Source organism: Eulemur rufifrons, unplaced genomic scaffold, assembly GCF_041146395.1.
Source record: "Eulemur rufifrons isolate Redbay unplaced genomic scaffold, OSU_ERuf_1 scaffold_179, whole genome shotgun sequence".
NCBI lineage: Eukaryota > Metazoa > Chordata > Mammalia > Primates > Lemuridae > Eulemur > Eulemur rufifrons.
Window position 1 is genome coordinate 62942 of NW_027182961.1, and position 6982 is coordinate 69923.

Sequence of the window (6982 nt, forward strand, 5' to 3'; positions counted from 1 at the left end):
CCACCATGGAAAAGTTTATGAAGTGAAAACACTTACAGTAAGCTAAGGTTAATGTATTATTGAAGAAAGAAATTTCTAAAGGTAAATGTCGTGTGGCCTAAGTGTCCAGGGTTTATGAAAACCTACAGTAAGTAATGTCCTAGGCCTTCACATTCACTCACCACTCACCGCCAACTCACAGACTCACCCAGAGCAACCTCCCGCCCGCCCTGCAAGCTCCATTCACCGTAAGTGCCCTGGCCAGGTGTCCCACTGCACAGAAACCTATTAGACTGCATTTCTTCCCATTACTATCAGTAGTTGTACATTTCTTAGGACTGTAGGCCTACGATACACCTCCAGGCATAGTTAGGGGTTGGGAAGAGGAGGGAAGAGGCCATTCTTCATTTATTTATTTTTTTTTTTTTGTTGAGACAGAGTCTCACTTTGTTGCCCAGGCTAGAGTGAGTGCCGTGGCGTAGCTCACAGCAACCTCAAACTCCTGGGCTTAAGCGATCCTACTGCCTCAGCCTCCCGAGTAGCTGGGACTACAGGCATGCGCCACTATGCCCGGCTAATTTTTCTATATAGATTTTTAGGTGTCCATATAATGTCTTTCTATTTTTAGTAGAGACGGGGTCTCGCTCAGGCTGGTCTCGAACTCCTGACCTTGAGCAATCCACCCGCCTCGGCCTCCCAGAGTGCTAGGATTACAGGCGTGAGCCACCGCGCCCGGCCCATTCTTCATTTATTAATTGGGTAGCATGGGGGCAGGGGAGGCAGTTTCCTCCTTCTCCCCCTCTTGTTTTTCTTTATTCCTCTCCCAGTTCCCCCTTCCATCGTCTCGATGGATTTGGATGAGACGTAGACATTTTCTACGTCAGGCCTTAATCATACCGAGGGAGCAGGAGAAAAGTAAGCCGCCTACCATGACACGATGGAATGGAAGTTTGTCAGCCATTGACTGCTGTGGCATTCCGACATTTAGTGTCTTCAGGACATTCTATATTTCTGCTATCCCACTAGAATATATCTCCTCGATCACTACTGTGTGGCCACATCCCAGCTGTTTCGTGAGCCACCCTCAATGTTCGTGACGATGTAGTGTGGGGACTCCCTCCGTCTGGTGCCTTAAACTCGCACATTTGGGGTTTTGTATCAGGATAGCAAAGCGATCACCTTTAAATAACCTGGCTGGCCATGGTGGCTCATGCCCGTGATCCCGGCAACTTGGGAGGCAGAGACGGGAGCGTGACTTGAGCCCAGCAGCTGGAGACCAGCCTGGGTAACACGATGAGACCTCATCTCTACCAACAAAAAAAAAAAAAAGAAAAATTATGGCGGGTGTGGCAGCATTTGCCTATAGTCCCAGCTACTCAGAAGGCTGAGGCAGAGAGGATCACTTAAGCCCTGGATTTGGAGCTTGCTGTGAGCTACAATCAGGCCAAGGCGGCCTGGGAGAGGACAGAGTGAAAGAAATCCTGTCTCAAAAAAAAAAAAAGAAAAGAAAAGAAAAGAAAAGAAAGAAAACAAGACCGATAACACAACACAACTTAGAAGACTTGGTGTTACCGAAAGCTCGGCCACTTGCCCACGAGGCCGAATAACGAGGACAAGCTGTTTGAGGAGGAAGGAAAGAGAGAGTCTATTTTGCCGGTAAAGGAGAAAATAGGGTAGACCTTCCCATCTCAAGCCTCCGAATTTCCCCGAACATAGGGCTAGGCAGAAATACAGAGCTTTTAATGAGGGGGGGAGGGGTTCTCAGCTTTAGCGTTGATTGTGGTTAATTATTTCAATCGTCCAGGCTCTGCCAAAAACAAAGCCTGTGAACTCTGCCGGCCGGGGGGGGCGGGGCAGGGGACCACTTGGGAGTTTTAAGAAAAGATTTAACCTGCCTTGGGGACATAGGCCAGACTACAAGCTCCCAAAAGTGGTGGTGGTGGTGGTGGTGGTGGTGGGGAGCGTAAAACGACAGAACGTCTTTCTGTCCTTTATTGGTTTCTCCTTTTTCCCCCCTAGGTGCCAAAAGACCTGAGACTGATGCCGAAAAGAAATAGGTACAGGCGCCCACGTGCACACACAAAGATATACGATCGAATACATCGTGTTGACAGTCGGGGAAACTGGAAGATGATGGGGAAGTATCACGAGCAACTTTGTATTTCTTCCAGGACAGGAAAATGGACACGAAGAGAAAAATTCATCGTTCTCGGCGTAGGATAAAAAGCCACATCTTGTTACTTAATATAATTCATTCTGTGATTTAAGTTTTTATACGATATGATATTCGATAAGCCTAAAACACAAGATAAAAGAGAAACAAACAAAAGGGAAAAAATAAAAATAAAAAAGACGACGGGCAGAGGCCTACGGTCCCGGGAGGAGGCAGAGAGCGGGAGGAGGGGCGCCTCCCGCAGACAACAGGGCGGGTGGGCGGAGACCCGCTAGAGGCTAGGGCTGCCCCGGGCGGGCCCAGAGCTGCGGGCCCGGGAAGAAGAGGGTGGGACCGTCCGGACCGTGCTCTCCTCCCCGCCCTCCACACCTCCCGGGAGTCAGCTCTTAAACTCCCAACGTCACCTGACTTTCCGGATCCCGAGGTCTGATCAAAGTGGCCGCTAGGTGACACCCAGCAACCGCTGCCGGTGTCATCCTGAAAAGAACGGACCCTATGACTGACGGGGGTGGGGCGCACAGTGGGTGGCCCGGCCAGCTCCCCTTCCTCCTCGGAGCGGATCGGATCATCTGGAACTTTATCCAGAGAGGAGAGAGTGCCCCTGGGTGTGTGCTAGAAGCCGGAGGGTTGGGGCAGGGACCTACCCAAGAGAGAAGTAGAGTACAGGGAGTTTCAGAGTTGACCCACTCACCATCTCGCCCTGGTCAATACAAGAGTGGCAATATCTGTCACCGTGGAATGAACACTTGGTACCGAAGACCTTTGTCTATGCTGGCCCCCGTATGCCTAGGGGGGGGCATGTGGCCAGAATCTGACATCCTAAACGTCTTCGTAGAAAGAATTTGGGGGTGGGGGTGGGGGAGAGAGACAGAAAAAGAAAAGAGAGGGGGAAAGAAATGGCTGCCACAAAACTATCAGAACAGAGAAGCGACCGATAGGGCCTATCTGGTTAAGTTCTTTCCCTACCCAGAGAACGACTTGACGTAGCTGACGTCACTGCAGTCAGGCCACGTTCCGGTGGACACAGAGAGTCAGGGATAGAATTTCACGCTCGGCACTGTCTCTCGGGACAGCGGGAAGGTGGAGGGTGGCTGAGGGTTCTATGCTCCTTTATCACACACCGTCAGGTAGGTCAGGTAAAATTGAGGACAGATTTCCAGTGTTTCGAGAAAGGAAGAGCACTCGTGCAGGCCATCTATCTGTACGTGGGAGAGTGTCCCCGAAAAGTGGCTTTCAGTGCCGGGATGTGCCTAGGCCAAGAAGGTACACGATCCTGAGTGAGAATGGTCCGTCCCATCGAGTCAGTCGGTAGGAGGCCACCGGGTCGAGACGGAACTGCCCCCCCACCCGCCCCCGCCCCCCAGAGCAGACAGACTCAGAATGGAGTCACTCGGTGCCAGTGCCCTGCCCGGGTGCCCCATCATTCAACCGAACTGGGAAACAGGTGGGCTTTCCGACCCTCGGGAGGGAGCTTCACCGGCGGGCGGACAGATCAGAAGGGGCCCGGCTCCCTTGAGCGGGCAGGCTGGGGACGGTCGGTGGGGTCTCTTGACAGGAGGCACCACGGAACCCTTGAGGCAATGTCGGGGGCACCTATGTTGCGGTCCAAAGCTAGCGTCTGAGAAGTCGTCCCGAAAGCATGATGGCGTCAACAAGTCCCCTCCGTTCAAGAAACGAGATTCATTTCTAGAGGAGGGCCACCCCCGCGGGAGGACCGTAGGCTTCCTGTGGACATTCTCTTCAAAAGGCAATTCACTCAGCGGAGTGAAAATCGGAAAAATCGCTGTCCTCTGACGCAGCTGCAGAGAAAAGATGGCACCAAAATCAATGAAACACACACACACACACACACACACACACACACACAAACACACCTCCTCCCATCTGAACGAGCACTCCGGACGGTCACATAGGGAGAGCGACGGGCTCTCTTCCCCCCCCCCTGTGGTTTTCTACCTTTTGTTGCGGTTTTTTCCCTCAGTGGATAGAGGAGGAGACACAGGGGGCTCAGCCGGCATGCGAGTGGGTTTATCATCCTCTGTGAGTATCAACACGCGACACCACCTAAGTGAAGGAACACACCGGTGTTTCATGTGATGTGGCTCAATGCCTGGCAGATACGAGCCTTTGCAGGCCTCCTCGTGATCGACAGGACGTCGCCTTGGACACGGACACATCTTGTCCCTCCCTCCCGAGGCGATAGGCGGTTCCGTACCTCCTCGGGGCCAGGGCACAGTCTGCCTAGGCACCTACAACACGTGTGGCAACAGCCTCGATGGCTCTGCCATGAGAACGAACTCCCGTGGCACGGGGGTGGGGTGGGGGGGGGGTCGGGTGCTGAAGAATTCAGCTGAGTGAAGGAATGCCACGGGATTCAGAGTGCCATCGGTGGGCTGAGAGGCGAGCAGGGCGGGCTTTGAAAGGGTAACATTCTCCCTGCCTTCCGTCTGGCTGTGAATACAGAACGTACACGCCAGGCGGGGTGGCTCACGCCTGTAATCCTAGCACTCTGGGAGGTAGAGGCGGGTGGATCGCTCAAGGTCGGGAGTTCGAGACCAGCCTGAGCAAGAGCGAGACCCCCATCTCTACTAAAAATAGAAAGAAACTATATATCTAAAAATATATACAGAAACAGTATCTAAAAATATATACAGAAAAATATTAGCCGGGCACGGTGGCGCATGCCTGTAGTCCCAGGTACTCGGGAGGCTGGGGCAGTAGGATCGCTTGAGCCCAGGAGTTTGAGGTTGCTGTGAGCTAGGCTGACGCCACGGCACTCTAGTCTGGGCAACAGAGTGAGACTTTGTTTCAAAAAAAATAAAATAAAATAAAAAAAAAAAAATATATATATATATATATATATATATATAAATATATACACACACACACACACACACGTATATCCAATTAGCTGGGCATGCTGGCACATGCCTGTAATCCCAGCTACTCGGGAGGCTGAGGCAGTCTGATCGCTTGAGCCCAGGAGTTTGAGATTGCTGTGAGCTAGGCTGACGCCATGGCACTCTAGCCAGGGCAACAGAACGAGAGACTCTGTCAGAAAGAAAAGAAGAGCGAGAGCGAGAGAGCGAGAGAAAGAAAGAAAGGAAGGGAGAGAAAGGAAAGAGAAGGAAGGGGGGGGAGAGAGAGAGAGAGAGAGAGAGAGGAGAAAACTATTAAAAAATTCGGGACCAGATCCATCGGTCGGTACTCAGAAGCGTGACGATCGGGTGTTCCCGAGCACGTGTGAGATGTGTCTTCTCCCTGACGCCGCGTTTCCTCCACACACACATCACCCATCTGCCGTGGAAAAAAAGCAACAAAAAGAGAGAAAGAGATTAAGAAGGGAAAATGGAAACAGGGCAAAAGAGGAAGAAAGAAAGAAATTTCGAAAAAAAGAGACCAAAGTCACAGCGAGAAGGAAGAATACTGAGCCCAGAGCGACACCTAGTGACCACACCGTCACAAGCACCCTAGGGCCCCAATTCGCCAGAGACATCTGGTGGACCCCAGGGCAACATGTGGTCGACCCGGGGCCATGGCGTCTGCAGCCGATTCCCAGGCGGGCACACGAGCCCGGGGAAACTCATTCTCAGCGCGGGGAGGAGGGGAGGGGAAATAATAGCAAAGTCACACCAGATCCCTTTCTAGTTCATAAACGTGTTGATTGCGTGTTCACGCGCACGTGTGAGAAGGGCCTCCTGGTGTGTCGGCACGTCACCCGCGTGACGTGAAACCATGAATCCGGGGGGGGGGAGCGGAAAGGCGGGCAGGAAAAGGCAAAGAGAGAATAGATAAAATGAAAGGACCAAAAAGAAAGTCACACAGCAGGGTAGGGGAGTGAGAGCAAGTCGAGAGACTGCAGACAGAAACTCCGAGAGGAGAGGAATGCTCCGGAGCGCCCCCTCGCCCCGCGCGAGAAGAATACCGATCGCAGGGTGACCCCTAGGGGCAGCGAGGCCAGAGAGACCAAATCCGTCCCGAAGCCTCCCTGTCAGGACGACAACCACAGACCAGACATCTGGTCAACCACCCAAGGACCAGACATCTGGTCAACCAGCGAACCCATGCGGAGGCCGCATGCAGCAGCGACATCTGCACGACCACTCAGGGTGCTCCCTGCCGGGAGGGTGTGTCTCTATGTGTGTGTGTCCGGGGGGGGGGAGATTGCGATGAAAGTCACGCCAGGTCCCGGGATAGTTCGTGAGCGTGATAATTGCGTGTGTGTGGAGAAAAAAGGGGGCGGGGCGATAGGGAGTAAAGAAAGGAGGAGCGGGCGAGCGGAGGGGTGGGGAAGGAGAGGGAGTCGAGAAGCCCGCAACCGCAGCGCCCCCTGGCGGTGATCCCCCTCCATAGCATCGATGGGGCCAGCCCCGCAGAGACTAAGTGCGACGGGACATCTGGTCAACCCCAAGGACCATGGGATCCCGGCACGAAACCGGCGGAGGAGGAGGAGGAGGAGGAGGAGGAGGAGGAGGAGGAGGAGGAGGAGGAGGAGGAGGAGGAGGAGGAGGGCTAGGGGGCGGCGGCGGCGGGATAGGCGGCGGAGGCGGGCTAGGCGGCGGCGGGCTAGGCGGCGTAGGAGGCGAGCTAGGCGGCGGCGGCGGCGGGCTAGGCGGCGGCGGGCTAGGCGGCGGCGGAGGCGGGCTAGGCGTCGGCGGCGGCGGGCTAGGCGGCGGCGGAGGCGGGCTAGGCGTCGGCGGGCTAGGCGGCGGCGGAGGCGGGCTAGGCGGCGGCGGGCTAGGCGGCGGCGGCGGCGGGCTAGGCGGCGGCGGGCTAGGCGTCGGCGGCGGCGGGCTAGGCGGCGGCGGAGGCGGGCTAGGCGGCGGCGGG

The 6982-nt window shown here is 54.8% G+C and overlaps 1 pseudogene; it reads left to right on the forward strand.

Moving 5' to 3' along the window:
• Positions 1-5788: 5788 nt before the first annotated feature.
• LOC138379809 (small nucleolar RNA U13) lies at positions 5789-5880 on the forward strand (annotated as a pseudogene).
• The last annotated feature ends 1102 nt before the right edge of the window (positions 5881-6982 follow it).